The sequence below is a fragment of the Schistocerca nitens genome, chromosome 6 (genome assembly GCF_023898315.1).
Source record: "Schistocerca nitens isolate TAMUIC-IGC-003100 chromosome 6, iqSchNite1.1, whole genome shotgun sequence".
NCBI classification, from domain to species: domain Eukaryota; kingdom Metazoa; phylum Arthropoda; class Insecta; order Orthoptera; family Acrididae; genus Schistocerca; species Schistocerca nitens.
The window spans coordinates 654065420-654084165 of record NC_064619.1 but is presented as its reverse complement, the minus strand read 5'-3'; the positions used below and the strand labels follow the sequence as shown (position 1 = coordinate 654084165).

Below are 18746 nucleotides of genomic sequence, written 5' to 3'. Positions count from 1 at the left end.
TGCTCAGAGCCATTTTACAGCAACTGGGATAACCAAAAAAAAAAAAAAAAAAAAACATTGTAGTTGAGTTATCGCTTGATGTTTAATATTACCTCTAGGAGTCTCATTTTTACGTTTCTTAACTTCTAGTCACGTTCGAGTCATAAACAGGATCAGTGATACAAAGGATAATTCACAGTTCGCAAGAAAGAGTTACGATTGTGTATTACTGTTTAGATAGCTCTTTTCTATTGTAGTTATGTAGGAGCTCAGTACTAGATTGAGGAGTATTTGGAAATCGCAAAAAATAGAAAGAGAAGGTAGATGTAGACAAGATATCTCAAAGACACCAAAACTACACACAAGGGACGTTTAATAAGTAATGCAACACTTCTTTTTGGCGGCCAAATTCAATTAACAAAACGCGAAACATTGTAGGACATCGTGGATTATTCCTGCTTCAGCTCCCATATTTTCATGAACTTCCGACAGATATGTTTCTTTGAGTCATCAGTCTTCTAATTGGTTTGATGCAGCCCTCCACGAATTCCTCCCCTATGCCACATCTTCATCTCAGAGTAGCACTTGCAACCTACGTCCTCAATTATTTGCTAGATATATTCCAATCTCTGTCTTCCACTACAGTTTCTGCCCTCTACAGCTCCCTCTAGTATCATGGAAGTCTTTCCCTCAAGTCTTAACAGATGTCCTACCATAATGTTCTTTTTCCTTTTCAGTGTTTTCTACATATTCCTTTCCTCTTCGATTTTACGCAGAACATCCTCATTCCTTGCGGTATCAGTCCTCCTAACGTCTGCAGCACCACATCTCAAATGCTCCGATTCTCTTCAGTTCCGGTTTTCCGACAGTCCATGTTTCACTACCATACAATGCCGTGCTCCAAAAGTACATTTTCAGAAATTTCTTCCTCAAAGTAAGGCCTATGTTTGATACTAGTAGACCTCTCTTGGCCAGGAATGCCATTTTTGCCAGTACTAGTCTGCTTTTGATGTCCTCCTTGCTCCATTCGTCATTGATTATTTTGCTGCCTAGGTAGCAGAATTCCTTAACTTGATCTACTTCGTGACCATCGGTAATGATGTTAAGTTTCTCACTATTCTCATTTCTGCTGCTTCTCATTACTTTCGCCTTTCTTCGATTTACTCTCAGTCCATATTCTGTACTCATTAGACTGTTCATTCCATTCCGCAGATGGTATAATTCTTCTTCACTTTCACTCAGGATAGGAATATCATCAGCAAATCCTTTCACCTTGAATTTTAATTCCACTCCTGAACCTTCCTTTTATTTCCATCATTGCTTCCTCGATAAACTGTTTGAACAGTAGAGGTGGAAGACCAGATCCCTGTCTTACACCCTTTTTAATCCGTTCTCGGTAGTCCACTCTTATTATTCCCTCTTGGCTCTTGTACATACAGTATATTACCCGTCTCTCCATATAGCTTAACCATATTTTTCTCAGAATTTCGAACATCTTGCGGCATTTTACATTGTCTAACGCTTTTTCCAGATTGACCTATCCCATGAACGTGTCTTGATTTTTCTTTAGTCAGGGTTCCATTATCAAACGCAACGTCAGAATTGTCTCTCTCGCGCCTTTATCTCTCGTAAAACCAACTGATCGTCATCTAACATATAGTCAATTTTCTTTTCCATTCTTCTGTATATTATTCTTGTCAGCAACTTGGATGCACGAGCTGTTAACCTGATTGTGCTATAATTCTCGCACTTGTCAGCTCTTGCAAACTTCGGAATTGTGTGAATGATATTTTTCCGAAAGTCAAATGCTATGCCGCCAGACCCATACATTCTGCACACCAACGTGAATAGTCGTTTTGTTGCCACTTCCCACATGATTTTAGAAATTCTGATGGAATGTTATATATCCCTTCTGCCTTATTTGATCTTAAGTCCTCCAAAGCTCTCTTACATTCTAATTCTAATAGTGGATGCCCTGTTGTTGTAGTGGTCTTCAGTCCAGAGACTGGTTTGATGCAGCTTTCTCCATGCTACTATATTCTGTGCAAGACGCTTCATCTCCAAGTAACTACTGCAGCCTACATCCTTCTGAATCTGCTTAGTGTGTTCATCTCTTGGTCTGTCTCTACGATTTTTACCCTTCACGTTGCCCTCCAGTACTACCTTGGTGATCCCTTGATGCCTTAGAATATGTCCTACCGACCGATCCCTTCTTCTACTCAAGTTGTGCCACAAATTCCTCTTCTCCCCAATTCTGCACAGTACATCCTCGTTAGTTACGTGATCTACCCATCTCATATTCAGAATTCTGCTGTATTATCACATTTCGAAAGCTTCTATTCTCTAATTGTCTAAACTATTTATCATTCATGATTCACTTCCATGCAAGGTCACACTGCATACCAATACTTTCAGAAAAGACTTCCGGACACTTAAATCTATACTCGATGTTAACAAATTTCTCTTCTTCAGAAACGCTTTCCTTGCCATTGCCAGTCTACATTTTATATCCTCTCTACATCGACCATCATCAGTTAATTTTCTCCCCAAATAGCAAAACTCATTTGCTACTTTAAGCGTCTCATTTCCTAATCTAATTCCCGCAGCATCACCCGATTTAATTTGACTACATTCCATTATCTTTGTTTTGCTTTTGTTGATGTTCACCTTATTTCCTCCTTTCAAGACACTGTCCATTCCGTTCAACTGCTCTTCTAGGCCCTTCGCTGTCTCTGACAGAATTACAATGTCATGGGCAAACCTCAAAGTTTATATTTCTTCTCCATGGGTTGTAATTCCTATTCTAAATTTTTCTTTTGTTTCCTTTACTGCTTGCTCAATATACAGATTAAATAACATTAGGCGATAGGCTACAACCCTGTCTCACTTCGTTCCGAACCACTGCTTCCCTTTCATGATCCTCGACTCTTTTAAGCGTCATCTGGTTTCGGTACAAATTGTAAATAGCCTTTCGCTCTCTATATTTGACCCCTGCCACCTTCAGAATTTGAAAGATTCCAGTCAACATTGTCAAAAACTTTTTCTAGGTCTACAAATGCTGGAAACGTAGGTTTGCCTTTCCTTAACCTATCTTCTAAGATAAGTCTTAGGGTCGGTATTGCTTCACGTGTTTCATCATTTCTACGGAATCCAAACTGGTTTTCACCGAGGTCGGTTTCTTCTAGTATTTCCATGCGTGTGTAAATAATTCCTGTTAGTATTTTGCAGCCGTGAATTATTAAACTGATAGTTCGGTAGTTTTCACACCTGTCAACACCTGCTGTTTTTGGGATTGGAATTATTATATTCTTCTTGAAGTCTGAGGGTATTTCGCCTGTCTCATACATCCTGCTCACAAGACGTTAAAGGCTATCAGTAGTTCTAATGGAATATTGTCTGTTCCTGGGTCTGGTATCGACTTAGGTCTTTCAGTACCTTTTTAAACTCTTCAAGCAGTATCATATCTTCAGTTTCATTTTCATCTATGTCCTCTTCCTTTTCCATAATACTGCCCTCAAGTACATTGCCCTAGTATATACCCTTTTATGTACTCCTTCCATCTTTCTGTTTTCCCTTCTTTGCTTAGAACTGGTTTTCCATCTGAGCTCTTGATATTCATGCAATTGGTTCTTCTTTCTCCAAAGGTCTCTTCAATTTTCCAGTAGGCATATCTTACCTCTAGTGATATATGCCTCTACATCCATGCATTTTTCTCTAGCCATACTTGCTTAGCGATTTTGCACTTGCTGTCGATTACACTTTTGAGACTTTTTTTATTCCTTTTAGCCTGCTTCATTTACTGTACTTTTTAATTTTCTCCTTTCATCAATTAAATTAAATATCTCTTCTGTTATCCAAGGATTTCTACTATCCCTCGTCTTTTTAGCTGCTTGTCCCTCTGCTACCTTCACTATTTCATCTCTCAAAGCTACCCATTCTTCTTCTGCTCTATTTTTTCCGCTGTTCTTGTCAGATGTACCCGATTAGTCTTTCTGAAACCTCTATAACCTCTGTTATTTTAGTTTATCCAGGTTCCGCCTCCTTAAAATCCTACCTTTCTGCAATTTCTTCACTTTTGATATACAGTTCATAACCAATATATTGTGGTCAGAGTCCACATCTTCCCCTGGAAATGTCTTACAATTTAAAACCAAATCTCTGTCTCACCATTATGTAATCTATCTAAAACCTTCGCGTTCCGTACAAAATTCTACCAGGCGGCTTCCTCTTTCATTCCTTACCCCCATTCCACATTCACCTACTACTTTTCCTTCTCTTCCTTTTCCTACTATGCAGTTCCAGTCCTCCATGACTATAAAATTTTGGCTCCCTTCACTATTTGAATGATTTCTTTTATGTCATCATAGATTTCTTCAATCTCTTCGTCTTCTGCAGAGGTAGTTGGTATATAAACTTGTACTAGTGTGGTAGGCGTGGGTTTCGTGACCATCTTGGCTACAATAATGCCTCCACTAAGCTGTTCGTGGAAGCTTACCGCGCTACTATTTTTTATTCATTATTCAACCTACTCCTGCATTACCCATATTTGATTTTGTTCAAAAATAAAAAAATGGTTCAAATGACTCTGAGCACTATGGGACTTAACTTCTGAGGTCATCAGTCCCCTAGAACTTAGAACTACTTAAACCTAACTAACCTAAGGACATCACACACATCCATGGCCGAGGCAGGATTCGAACCTGCGACCGTAGAGGTCGCGCGGTTCAAGACTGTAGCGCATAGAACCGCAAGGCCACTTCGGCCGGGTTTGATTTTGTATTTATAACTCTGTTCACCTAACCAGAAGTCTTGTTCCTCCTGCCACCGAACTTCACTAATTCCTACTATATCTAACTTTCACATATCCATTTCCCTTTTTAAATTTTCTAACCTACCTGCCAGATTAAGGGATCCGACATTCTACACTCTGATCCGTAGTGCGCCAGTTTTGTTTCTCTTGATAACGACGTCCTCCTGAGTATTCCCTGTCCAGAGATCCGAATGGGGGACTATTTTACCTCCGGAATACTTTACCCAAGAGTTCGCCATCATCATGCCCTTGAAAAAAATTACGGCTGTAGTTTCCCCTTGTTTTCAGCTGTTTTGCTTAATGTTACAAGGCCAGATCAGTCAATCTTCCAGACTGCTGCCCCTGTGACTACTGAAAAGGCTGCTGCCCCTCTTCAGGAACCACACGTTTGTCTGGCCTCTCAACAGATACCCCTCCGTTGTGGTTGCACCTACGGTACGGCAGTCTGTATCGCTGAGGCACGCAAGCCTCCCCACCAACGGCAAGGTCCATGGTTCATGGAGGAGGCGGGGGGTGGGGGGGTGGGCGGGGGGAGAGGGGAGAAGTGAATACCCTATATCCTCTAAATCGACTCCTCTTTCTTCTTCTAACACATCAGACAGATCTTCCCCCTCATAGAGGCCTTCAATGTACTCTTTCCACCTATTCGCTCTCTCCTCTGCATTTAACAATGGAATTCCCACTGTACTCTTAATGTTACAACCCTTGCTTTTAATTTCACCGAAGGTTTTTTTGACTTTTATATATGCTGAGTCAGTCCTTCTGGCAACCATTTCCTTTTCCATTTATTCACATTTTTCATGAAGCCATTTCGTCTTAGCTTCTCTCCACTTCGTACTTATTTCATTTCTCAGCGACTTCTATTTCGGTATTCTTTAAGTTCCTAGAACAATTTTGTTCTTCCTTCTTTCGTCGATCAACTGAAGTACACTGAAGCTCCAAAGAAACTGGTATAGGCATGCGTATTCAAATACAGAGGTATGGCCGGCCGGTGTGACCGTGCGGTTCTAGGCGCTGCAGTCTGGAACCGCGTGACCGCTACGGTCGCAGGTTCGAATCCTGCCTCGGGCATGGATGTGTGTGTTGTTCTTAGGTTAGTTAGGTTTAATTAGTTCTAAGTTCTAGGCGACTGATGACCTCAGAAGGTAAGTCGCATAGTGCTCAGAGCCATTTGAACCATTTTGAACAGAGGTATGTAAACATACAGAATACGGCACTGCGGTCGGCAACACCTATATAAGACAACAAGTGTCTGGCGCAATTGTTAGATCCGTTACTGCTGCTACAATGGCAAGTTATCAATATTTAAGTGAGTTTGAACGTGGTGCTATAGTCTACGCGCGACGATTGGACACAGCATCTCCGAGGTAGCGATGAAGAGAGGATTTTCCCGTACAACCATTTCATGAGAGTGCAGTGAATATCGGGAATCCGATAAAACATCAACTATACATCGCTGCGACCGGAGAAAGATACTGCAAGAAAAGGGCTAACGACGACTGAAGAGAAACGTTCAACGTGTCAGAAGTGCAATGCTCCCTGAAATTGCTGCAGATTTCATTGCTGGGCCTTCAACGAGTGTCAGCGTGAGAATGATTCAACGAAACATCATCGATTAGGGCTTTCGGAGCTGAAGGCCCACTCGTGTACCCTTGATGACTGCATGACACAGAGGTTTACGCCTCGCCTGGGCCCGTCAACACTCAAAACATATTGCCTGGTCGGATGAGTCTCGTTTCTAATTGAATCGAGTGGATGGGCGTGTACGGGTATGGAGACAACTGCATGAATCCGTGGACCCTGCATGTCAGCAGGGAACTGTTCAAGCTCGAGGAGGTTCTGTAATGGCGTCGGGCGTGTGTAGTTGGAGTGATAAGGAACCCCTGATACGTCTAGATACGACTGTGACAGGTGACACGTAAAGCATCCTGTCTGATCGTCTGTCTCGATTCATGTCCATTGTGAAATTCCGACGGACTTGGGCAGTTCCAGCAGGATAATGTGACAACCCGCACGTCCAGAATTGCTATAGACTGGCTCCAGGAACATTCTTCTGAGTTTAAACACTTCCGCTGGCCAAAAAAGAAATGCGTGGAGGTGGTGCTGCAGTTGAGCCTTGTATTCCCTCCACGATTCAGCGATGGCGTCGAACGGGCGAAATTGCGGCACTGGCTGCTGTGGCAGCGGAGGCGGAACAGCAGCAGGCGACGGTTGTGGTGGCGGTGCGAGAACTTGTTGTTGTAGCGAACACCCCAGTTCCTCCAGTAAGGCATCTGTCTGCTGCGTCTGTACATGAACAAGATCTCCTAGCGTAATCTGCTCGTCGTTTGGCGAAGCAATTTTCACAATAAAATGAAGAAGCAAACGAAAATGTACATGCGGTCAGTCATTCACACCAGGCAAGGGAAAGGATGCGCCGCGATGGGGGAACATACACGGACATAGAAATACACCGCAGCCCCCAAAAAGACAAAATTCATGTAAATCACAAAGAATGTTCCACAGTTTCTGTAATTGCTCCCACTGAACTGAAGCGTCTTCTCAATCCCAACCTCGTCACCAGTTGTGTGAAGGCGACGGGAGCATGTCATGACCTCACACAAATCCCTGGGATTTGCAGTGTGGTGATAGAGGCTAGCACGAGTGGGTTGGTTCTAGGAATCTGTAACATTCTATAATAATTAGTACTGGAATAAATGGTTCAAATGGCTCCGAGCACTATGGGACTTAACTTCTGAGGTCATCAGTCCCCTAGAACTTAGAACTACTTGAACCTAACTAACCTAAGGACATCACACACATCCATGCCCGAGACAGGATTCGAACCTGCGACCGTAGCGGTCGCGTGGTTCCAGACTGTAGCGTCTAGAGCCGCTGGGCCACTCCGGCCGGCAGTACTGTAATACTTTAGTAAATAACTTTTACTTAACTTTATCCTCCTACTGCACTCCAGGAACATAACTAATAACAACTATCTTTCTTGAATACAAATGACTCATTAACAAACGTTAACTGAATTAGACAACAAGCAAGATAACACAATTCTGGTATTACGTGCGTAGTACATGCGTGAACTAGTGGCTGCAAACCTAGCGAGCTCAAGGCTATTCTAATCTGACTTCGCTCACGACCTGTAGCTGACTCGGCCGGTGCGATCTGCCAGTCTCTCTGCGTGTCATACAGCGGCGCTGCAAGAACCAGCGAGTCCAGAGAAGTTGCAAGTGCTGGACTGCTATCATTTATCGCAACCTCTAGCGTGGTGACTAACGTTGACAGCACAGAGAAAATTGAGGCTCTCTCGAAATCGCCTCGTTTTAGCAACGATTCGTTACGACAAAATAATAATAATATGACAGGAAACTACAGGTGGGGCAAATAAAAGTGGCCCAGAGGACATAGTTCCAGGGTACAAAGAGACGCAGCATAGGAAAGGAAATACAGTACTAACCTGACATCTCTTGGTACTTTTGGCCCTTACCAGCTTCTCTCCATCATCATCATGGATAACCCTGCCCAACTACCGCACTGCCACACTTATCGCCTGGTCACGATTAATATCAACATGATTAGCTCTTCTGCCAAGATCCAACTTCTGAGATAAACAATAAGACCCACAGGAGTCGACTTTGCATTCCTGCAAGAAGTGCACACGATTGCACTCCCGAAGTTTTATGGCTATGCAACTTACGTGACGTCTTATGGTTCCGCAAACACCAGTGTTGAGATTTTAGTGCGTGACGGTAGCAAAGCCACCTACATCACATATGTCCCGGCTACAAAAGGATTAGCGGTCACGGCTCTTGAAACCAGATTCATTAATGTTTACGCACCGTCCGGCACCACCAAACGTCGTACCAGCACAGATTCTACACTACTGAAACTGCCCCCCTTTTTCTTGGATGGTGTGAACACAGCGTCTTCGCAGGCGATTTTAATTGCGGACTTCATCCCAAGGACCAAATCCTGCACTACACGCCTAGTGTGGACCTGGGTATGGTGATTCACGATCTTCAGTTCTGCGACATGTGGGAAAAGATGCACTGCGGCAGCTATGGACACACGCATCTTACCAGTCATTCGGCGAGCCGATATGTGTGTCAAAAGGTCTTACGCAGGAGGTGATGGCTGCCGAACGATGGCCGTTGGCCTTCTCTGATCACCGTAGCTACATCTGCACTATGAATCTGCACCATCAACAAGTCTGGCCTAGTAACTGCCTTTGGAAGATGAATGTAACACACCTCCAGGACCCGGACTCCCATCGCCAATTCGCTGCAACGTGGGCCAACTGTGAACGACGAGTCCAGCTACCACTCGACTTTGGCGTGGTGGCTCCACTGCCCCAGACTGGCAGTTCGCAAGACACTTACGCAGTTCAGCAAGGACACGGCTACATGGCACCAGCAAAACCTGGACTGTTACTATGCGGTGCTCAGGGACCATGACGCTCTACCTTCTTCACCGAACAGACAGCGACAACGAAACCGCATTAAGGCTTACAAATTATCATTGAAGAAGCTCCGCTTTCGGCACCGTAGTCCACTCGCGACGAAACGACCCAACAGCTGCAGAGGTCCACACTATGCACCACATTGTGATGGACATACCAACACTGCCGGCAGTCTACCAAACGCCTTACTGCGCAAGAAGGTCGCTCCTGTACGAACCAGCCAACCATACTGAAAGCGTTGGAGTGTCATTTTTTTCATTTTAACCACCCGCACTATCGACAGGGTACTGGCGACAGCACAAATGGAGGAAACTTCATCTGAGGAGATGGGGGGTGCCTTGGACAAAGGTGCGATCAGTAAGTCTTGAGGGCCCGATGGATAACCTGTTGAGTTTTACTGGGCCTTCCGTAACATCATGATGCCCGCTGGGTCACAATGTTCCGAGAACTCATGTCCCCGGACTGTACAATACCGCCTTCCTTCGTCGAAGGACTTCTCATACGAGTACACAAACCAGCAGGAGGGCAATCGGCCTATGACTATCGGTCCTGTTGAACGCTGACTACAAGACCTTCGCCAGGCTTTTGGCAGGCCGTGCTGAGAAGACTTTGCCAATGATTCTCGGCCCACAACAGACGTCGCAGGGGAGAGACGCAAACATACAAATGGCCACCCGCGGCTGCAACCACTTAACAGCGATCGCCTCGGCATGCCGTCTCCGAGCGGCGATAGTCTCCATCGATTTCAACCGTGCCTTTAACAGAGCTCACCATAACTTCATCCTACAGGTGATGGACCATACGGGTTCTTCGACATCCTACAGCTCCTTCTGGTAGCAGCTAGCTCTCGAGTCCAAATTATCAGACAGACAGTGGGCCTAATACCCATCAAGAGGTCTTTATAACAAGTTTGCCCCCTTTCTACCTACTTTTATGCAATCGCAATCGAGCCTCGGGAGTCTCAAGCACAGGCTATCTGGCATCACCTGCAGGGCATCACCTTCCGCTATAGGCTGTGCTCTTGCTGGTTCGTTCCGCCGATAATATCGGCGATCGAGCGATGTGGACAAGCTGCGGGCAGTCTTCTGGACGTCAACAAGTCGGCGGCGCTGGATATCGGTCCCGGACTCTGGCTGGGCGCTGACGTCCCCCCCTCCCCCCCCCCCCCCCGCCCACCAGTTACTGAGATGTTTGGGAGTCACGTTTACGGAGGACTTGCGCGGTACGGCCGTGGCAAACTATCGACGGCTACAATTTGTACGCGTGATGGAGCCCCAGAACTTGATCCGAACTTGAACCAGCTGCAACGTGTGGAATACCTGAACCTCAACGTGTCTTCAAAACGCAATCACGTGGCACATGTCCTCCCCCTACTAACTGCGATAGGTCGCAGACTTCAGGTGACCTTCGGTTAGTTTCTGTCCACGGGACACATATTCAGATTACGTTATGATACTCTCACTCTGCCCTTATGTGATGGATGGCAGGCCGGTACTGGTTAACGGAACGGACAAGTGCCCTGTATACAAGTAATATGTGGAAACGGTAGGCCAGTCAATACGCCTTCCTCACAGGTCATCTAGTAGACGTCTTGAAGCCGCTCTCTCACTTCCCGCTAGTGTCGGGGGCGCACGACGCGATGCAGCTCTGCCATGTATCGACATTCATTCTGGAATACAGCTATGTGGCCCACAATGCGCCCGCCGAAGGCGAAAGATTTTTACACCGCCCTTCTGCAGCCAGATCCGCGTAACATAGTAGAAACCAAGTACCCAACTGTCAACTGGCCACAAGTGCGGAAAACGGTACATCTCTACTTTCTGCCAATCACCGTGCCCGCGACGTGGTATAAAATCAGTAACAAAAAATTTGTGATGAGACACTGGCTCCACGCTATCGGATTAATGGACTCCCCACTCTGTCCCGATTGTCGCCCCCTGAACACCGATGAACATCGCTTCACGTGCATGTTATCAGCCGACGTTTGGTTACTGACAGAGAGGAACTTTGCTTGTTACCTCCTTGTTGCAAACGACGTGATTGATCCTCGGTCCTTTCTGTGTCCGGATGACTATTACGTTCCCTCGCCAAATATCTTGTGCTTACGTCGTACATCTTTGGTGAAGCGGAGAAAGTGGAGCTTTATAAGTGGTGGTAACTGCAACACGTTCACAACGCTCTGGAACTCACACCGAAGTACCGTACGTTCTTTGCAAATTATTTACGCAGTGTTTTCGTAATCGCACTCCGCCTCCCCGCTCCCCCCCCCCCCCTTCCCGCTAGATAGGAAGTGCTAGGTTCAGTGTAACGTACCGCACAGCATCAAATCGAAGACAAAACGACCTGAATTGTAAGCTGTGCGAAAGGAAAGAGATTGGCTGATTCAACGAATGCTGCATTCATTGAGTCATTAGCAGTGCGGCATGACTCTGTTGTAGCCGGTAGAATCTATCACCTTGGGAGAATTTTTGGGAATTGTTAGGGGCAGCGCCTCAAGGGGAATAGTTCATTTTCTTTTTTTGTAGTTAAAGTCGCGCCTCCAACTAGGGGAATATTTGACTTGAATTTTCTTATTTTGAGAATTCAGCCTAATTAGATAAGGAGATACGTCCAGAACCGAAAAAAGCCCTCTAGTGTAAGTGGTAGCGACTCGTCAATAATGAAGATCAAGGCAGCGAGTTCGAGACCACTTTCTTCCAAACATTGTTTTTTCCCACCTTTTGTTTCCTAAGAGATTCTGGGACTTTTTTACTATAAATAGTGTATTTAGTGCACTTCTTGTTGCAAAGGGCAACGACTGGAATGCTTCCACAGTGGCCAGAAAGCTTAACGTGACTGCCAGTCTATGTAAGAAAGTAAACACAAGTTACACACTGGAAGATTTTGCTGTTATGAAACTTATATACAGTGAGGTGAGAGAAGTCATGGGATATCTGCAACTATCGTGTTGGATCTCCTTTTGTCCCACGTAATGCAGCAACTCGACGTGGCGTGGACTCAAGAAGTCGTTGGATGACCCCAACGGAAATACTGTCATGCTGCCTCTATAGCCGTCCATAGTACGGAAGGTGTTGTTGGTTGAGGGATTTTGTGCACAAACTGAGCTCTCGATAATGTCCCATGAATGTTCAATGGAGCTTACGTCGAGCGATCTGAGCGGCCAGATCATTCGCTCGGGTTGTCCAAAATGTCCAAACCAATCGTCAGCAATTGTGGTCCGATGACATAGCACGTAGTCATCCATAAAAATTCCATCGTTGTTTGGGAACATGAAGTCAATGAATGGCTGAAAATGGTGTACTCTAGTCAATGATCGATTCAGTTGCATCAGAGGAGCCAGTCCATTGCAGGTAAACACAGCTCATACCAGCTTGCCCGGTGCCTCGTTGAGAAATTGGATTCCTGGCTTCGTAGGGCCTGCTCCACACTCAAACCCTGCAATCAGCTCTTACTAACTGAAATCGGGACTCATCCAGCCAGGCCACTGTTTTCCAGTCGTCTACGATCCAGCTCTTACTAACTGAAATCGGGACTCATCCAGCCAGGCCACTGTTTTCCAGTCGTCTACGATCCAGCTCTTACTAACTGAAATCGGGACTCATCCAGTCAGGCCACTGTTTTCCAGTCGTCTACGATCCAGCTCTTACTAACTGAAATCGGGACTCATCCATCCAGGCCACTGTTTTCCAGTCGTCTACGATCCAGCTCTTACTAACTGAAATCGGGACTCATCCATCCAGGCCACTGTTTTCCAGTCGTCTACGATCCAGCTCTTACTAACTGAAATCGGGACTCATCCATCCAGGCCACTGTTTTCCAGTCGTCTACGATCCAGCTCTTACTAACTGAAATCGGGACTCATCCAGCCAGGCCACTGTTTTCCAGTCGTCTACGATCCAGCTCTTACTAACTGAAATCGGGACTCATCCAGCCAGGCCACTATTTTCCAGTCGTCTACGATCCAGTTGATTTGGTCAAGAGCCCAGGAGAGGTGCTGCAGGCGACGTCATGCACCGAGGCATACGAAGCACTTTGGAGATCTTAGGATGGTGAAGTGATTCGGCTGTAAGATTAGAGCTGGTTTGGCTGTCTCGGAAGACAGACATTTTTCCTGAGTTGTTCGGTATTGTTTAAGAATTTAGCAATTTCTGAGTTTTGGTCACTTAATTCAGAATCATTTTATAGTAATTACGCAGAGCCGCAGTTCATTACTTTGTTTGTTCTCTGTGAAAGTGGGGAGAATGGAAATTATTGATGATTCATAAAGTGGACTACCAACTGTGCAGTTTCTAGTATTCTGCTAGTAAAAAGCAAGTGGCATCCAGTTTACAGATCCCAATTCAAATTTTAACTATTTATGTAATACCAGTTCCTCGCTAACAGTTTATCACAGCCTCAAGGTAACAGATTCACGACTTACCGTGCTGTTTTCTGCGGAGGGGACAACAATTATAGAAGACTGTTGGTTGGTGTACATTATTCGAAACTTATTCATTCCACTCATGGCGGTGGAAGCAACTAGGTATCTCGCGTGTGTTGCAGTCTTAGTATAAAGGAGATCAATGACACGTCATCTCTAGTAAGATAGAGGAGGTATGAAGGAGAGAAATTTTCGAAGGAAATTCCTCTAGCCATATCTCTTTCTCACCCTCTCTATCACTTACCGTACTATCAAGACAATGTCAGCTCCGTTCGGCTACTCTTCCATGTACTTTGCTGTCTCTGACAGAATTGCACTGTCGTCAGCAAACCTCAAAGTTTTTATTTCTTCGCCCTGAACATTAATTCCTACTTCAAATTTTTCTTTGGTTTCCTTTACAGCCTGTTCGATGTACAGATTGAATAACATCGGATATAGGTTATAACCCTGTCTCACTCCTTTCTCAACCACTGCTTTTCTTTCACGCTCCTCGACTCTTATAACTGCCTCCTGGTTTCCGTACAAGTTGTAAATACCGTTTCCCTCTGCATGTTTTACCCCTGCTAATTTCAGAATTTCGAAGAGAGTATTCCAGTCAAAATTTTCGAAAGCGTTCTCTTACTCTACAAATGCTAGAAACGTAGGTTTGCCTTTCCTTAACCTATCTTCTATTAGAAGTAATAGTGTTAGTATTGCCTCGCGTGTTCCTGCATCCAACTGATCTTCCCTGAGGTCGGCTTCTACCACTTTTTCCATTCTTCTGTATACAATTCGACTTGGTATGTTGAAACTATGATGGTTCGGTAATATTTACACCAGTCAGCACCTGATTTCTTTGGAGATGGAATTATTACATTCTTCTTGAAAAAGCACAAAAGCATTCCGTCTTCAGGCCACGAGTGGCCTGCCGGGACCATCCGACCGCCGTGTCATCCTCGGTGGAGGATGCGGATAGGAGCGGCGTGGGGTCAGCACACCGCTCTCCCGGTCGTAAGATGGTATTCTTGACCGAAGCCGCTACTATTCGGTCGAGTAGCTCCTCAATTGACATCACGAGGCTAAGTGCACCCCGAAAAATGGCAACAGCGCATGGCGGCCAGGATGGTCACCCATCCAAGTGCCGACCACGCCCGACAGCGCTTAACTTTGGTGATCTCACGGGAACCGGTGTATCCACTGCGGCAAGGCCGTTGCCCAAATTCTTCTTGAAGTCCGAGAGTATTTTTACTGTTTTGTTATGCCTGGCTCTCCCAACGCTATTAGGACTTCTGAGGGGATATCGTCTACTCTAGGGGCCTTCTTTCGACCTAGGTCTTTCAGTGCTTTCTCAAATTCTTCTCGTAGTATTATATCTCCTATGTCATTTTCATCTATGCCCTCTTCGCTTTCTACAATACTGCTCAATTCATCTCCCGTGTATAGACCTTCTACCTACTCCTTCAAAAAAATGGTTCAAATGGCTCTGAGCACTATGCGACTTAACTTCTGAGGTCATCAGTCGCCTAAAACTTAGAACTAATTAAACCTAACTAACCTAAGGACATCACACACATCCATGCCCGAGGCAGGATTCGAACCTGCGACCGTAGCGGTCGCTCGGTTCCAGACTGTAGCGCCTAGAACCGCACGGCCACTCGGGCCGGCTCTACTTCTTCCGGCATCAACTTTCACTTCTTTGTTAACTACTGGTTTCCCATCTGAGCTCTCGATATTTACACAGTTGCTTCTCTTTTCTGCAAAGGCCTCTTTAATATTTCTGTAGGCTGCATCTATCTTTCCCCCAGTGAAATATGCTTCTAAAGCCTGACGTTTGTCCTCTAGCCGTTCCCGCTTAGTCATTTTGCAGTTCCTGTCGATTTCATGTTTAGACATTTGTATTTTGTTTCATCTACTTCATTTTGCTGTATTTTATACTTTTTCCTTTTATCAATTAAATTCAATACCTCCTGCAATACTCAAGGACTTCTACATATTTGATCCTCTGCTGCCTTCACTATTTCATCTCTCAAAGCTACTCATTCGCCTCGACTATCTTCGTTTCCCCTGTTCTAGCCAATCATTCTTTAACGCTCTCTCTGAAACACCTCTCGTTCTCTCAACTTATACATGTCCCATGTCCTTAATGTGCTATCTTTTTGCAGTTTCTTCCGTTTTAATCTACAGTTCGTAAACAATTAATTACTGTCAGAGTCCATATTTTTCCCTGGAAATGTCTCAGAATTTTAAATCTGCTTCTGAAATTTGTGCCTTACCATTATACACTTAAGCGCCAAAGAAACTGGTATGGGGATGCGTATTCAAATACAGAGATATATAAAGTCCGCAGCTCGTGGTCGTGCGGTAGCGTTCTCGCTTCCTGCGCCCGGGTTACCGGGTTAGATTCCCGGCGGGGTCAGGGATTTTCTCTGCCTCGTGATGACTGGGTGTTGTGTGATGTCCTTAGGTTAGTTAGGTTTCATTAGTTCTAAGATCTAGGGGACTGATGACCATAGATGTTAAGTCCCATAGTGCTCAGAGCCAGAGATATGTAAACAGGCAGAATACGGCGCTACTGTCTGCAACGCCTGTATAAGACACCACATGTGTGGCGAAGTTGTTAGATCGGTTACTGCTACTACAATGGCAGGTTATCAAGATTTGGGTGAGTTCGAACGTGGTGTTACAGGCGGTGCACGAGCAATGGGACACAGTATCTCCGAGGTAACGATGAAGTGGGTATTTTCCCGTACGACCATTTCACGAGTGTACTATGAATATCAGGATTCGGTAAAACATCAAATCTTCGACACCGCTGCGGCCGGAAAAAGATCCTGCAAGAACGGGACCAACGACGACTGAAGAGTATCGATCAACGTGACAGAAGTGTAACCCTTCCACAAACTGCTGCAGATTCCAATGCTGGGCCATCAACAAGAGTCAGCGTGTGAACCGTTCAACGAAACATCATCCACATGAGCTTTCGTTTACCCTTGATGACGGCACGACACAAAGCTTTACTCCTCGACTGTGCCCGTCAACACCGACATTGGACTATTGATGACAGGAAACACGTTGCCTGATCGGACGAGTCTCGTTTCAAATTGTATCGAGCGGATGGACGTGTACGGGTATGAAGACATCCCGAATCCATGGACCCTGCATGTCAGCAGGGTACTGTTCAAGCTGGTGGAGGCTCTGTAATGGTGTGGGGCGTGTGCAGTTGGAGTGATATGGGACTCCTGTTCGTCTAGATACGACTATAATAGGCATCACGTATGTAAGCATCCTTTCTGATCACCTGCTTCCATTCTAGTCGACTGTGCATTCCTACTGACTTGGACAATACGACACCTCACACGTCCAGAACTGCTACAGAGTGGCTCCACTAACGCTCGTATGAGTTTAAACACTTCTACTGGTCACCGAACTCCACAGACAGTAACATTATTGAGCATATCTGGGATGTCCTGCAACGTGCAGTTCAGAAGAGATCTCCACACAGTATTATTCTTACGGATTTATGGACAGCCCAGCAGGATTCATGGTGTCCATACCCTCCAGCACTACTTCACACATTACTCGAGTTTGTTGTTTATTACTAGACCTACTGCATTACCCATATTTGATTTTGTATTCTTAACCCTCGATTCACCTGCCCGGAAGTCCTGCTCCTCATGCCACCGAACTTCAACCTACCATTTCCATTTTTAAATTTCCTAACCTACCTGCTCAATTAAGGGATCTAACGTTCCGCGCTCCGACCCTTAGAAGCTAGTTTTGTTGCTCCCTACGACGACATCCTCCTGAGCAGTGCCCGCCCGGAGATACGAATGGTGGACTAGTTTACCTCCAGAATATTTTACGCAAGGAGATTCCATTATCATTCAATCGTACAGTAGAGCTGAATGCCCTCGGGAAAAATTACGTCTGTAGTTTCCCCTTGCTTTCAGTCGTTCGTAGTACTAGCACATCAAGGGCGTTTTGGTTGATGTTATAAGGCCATATCAGTCAATCATCGAGACTGTTGCCCCTGCAACTACTGAAAAGATTACTGCCCCTCTTCAGAAACCGCACGTTTTCCTGTCCTCTCAACAGATACTTACCCAGTGTGGTTGCACCTACGGTACGGCTATCCGTATCGGTGAGGCACGCAAGTCCCCTTCACTTTCATGACGACTTGATTCTGGTAAGGACACGTCTGTACGTCTGAGGAGGAATGACAATCGTTCTTCCACAAATTTCGAAACTGGAGAAGGTAGTGATGTTGGACGGTGGGGTATGGAAGGAAGCTGACGTTCTAATTTGTCTCAAAAGCGTTCCATTGGGTTCAAGTCGGAACTGTGGGCAGCCCAATCCATTTCAGGAATATTATTCTCCACAAATGATTGCTACACAGATGCTGCTGTATGACATACTTCATTGTCGTACTGATATGTACAACCATCGTCTCCAAATTCTTCCTCTAGTGTACCCATACACAATTCTGTAAAATGTGTTCGTGTCCTTCAGGATTTAGCGTCCTCTTAGGTTTCATAAGGGGACCACACCCTGAGATCGAAAACATCCCCTTACTGTAACACTACCTCGTATGTACTTCACTGTTGGCACTACATGTGGTGACAGGAAACGTTCTCCAGGTATTCGCCAAACCAAAACCTTTCCATCGAACTGCCACAGGATATAGTTTCATTCATCACTCCAAGTCACTCGTTTCCAGTCGTCCACTGTCCTCTTTGGACCACTTAAAGTGTCACCTAGCACTGACTACAGAAATGTGTATGTTATGAGAAGCTGCTCGACCACTCTACCATGTTCTGTTTAACTCGCTGCACACAGTGATTGTACAAGCTGGACTACTGCTATCACTTTGAAACTAACAAGTGGTTTATCCTGCTCATTTCAAGCGACTTTTTACAACCATAAAAAATGGTTCAAATGGGCTCTGAGCACTATGGGACTTAACATCTATGGTCATCAGTCCCCTAGAACTTAGAACTACTTAAACCTAACTAACCTAAGGACATCACACAACACCCAGTCATCACGAGGCAGAGAAAATCCCTGACCCCGCCGGGAATCGAACCCGGAACCCGGGCGCGGGAAGCGAG

General features: G+C 45.3%; 1 pseudogene; it reads right to left on the bottom strand.

The window, feature by feature from the left end:
* Nucleotides 1-14736: 14736 nt before the first annotated feature.
* LOC126263988 (5S ribosomal RNA) lies at nt 14737-14854 on the bottom strand (annotated as a pseudogene).
* Between the last annotated feature and the right edge of the window lie 3892 nt (nt 14855-18746).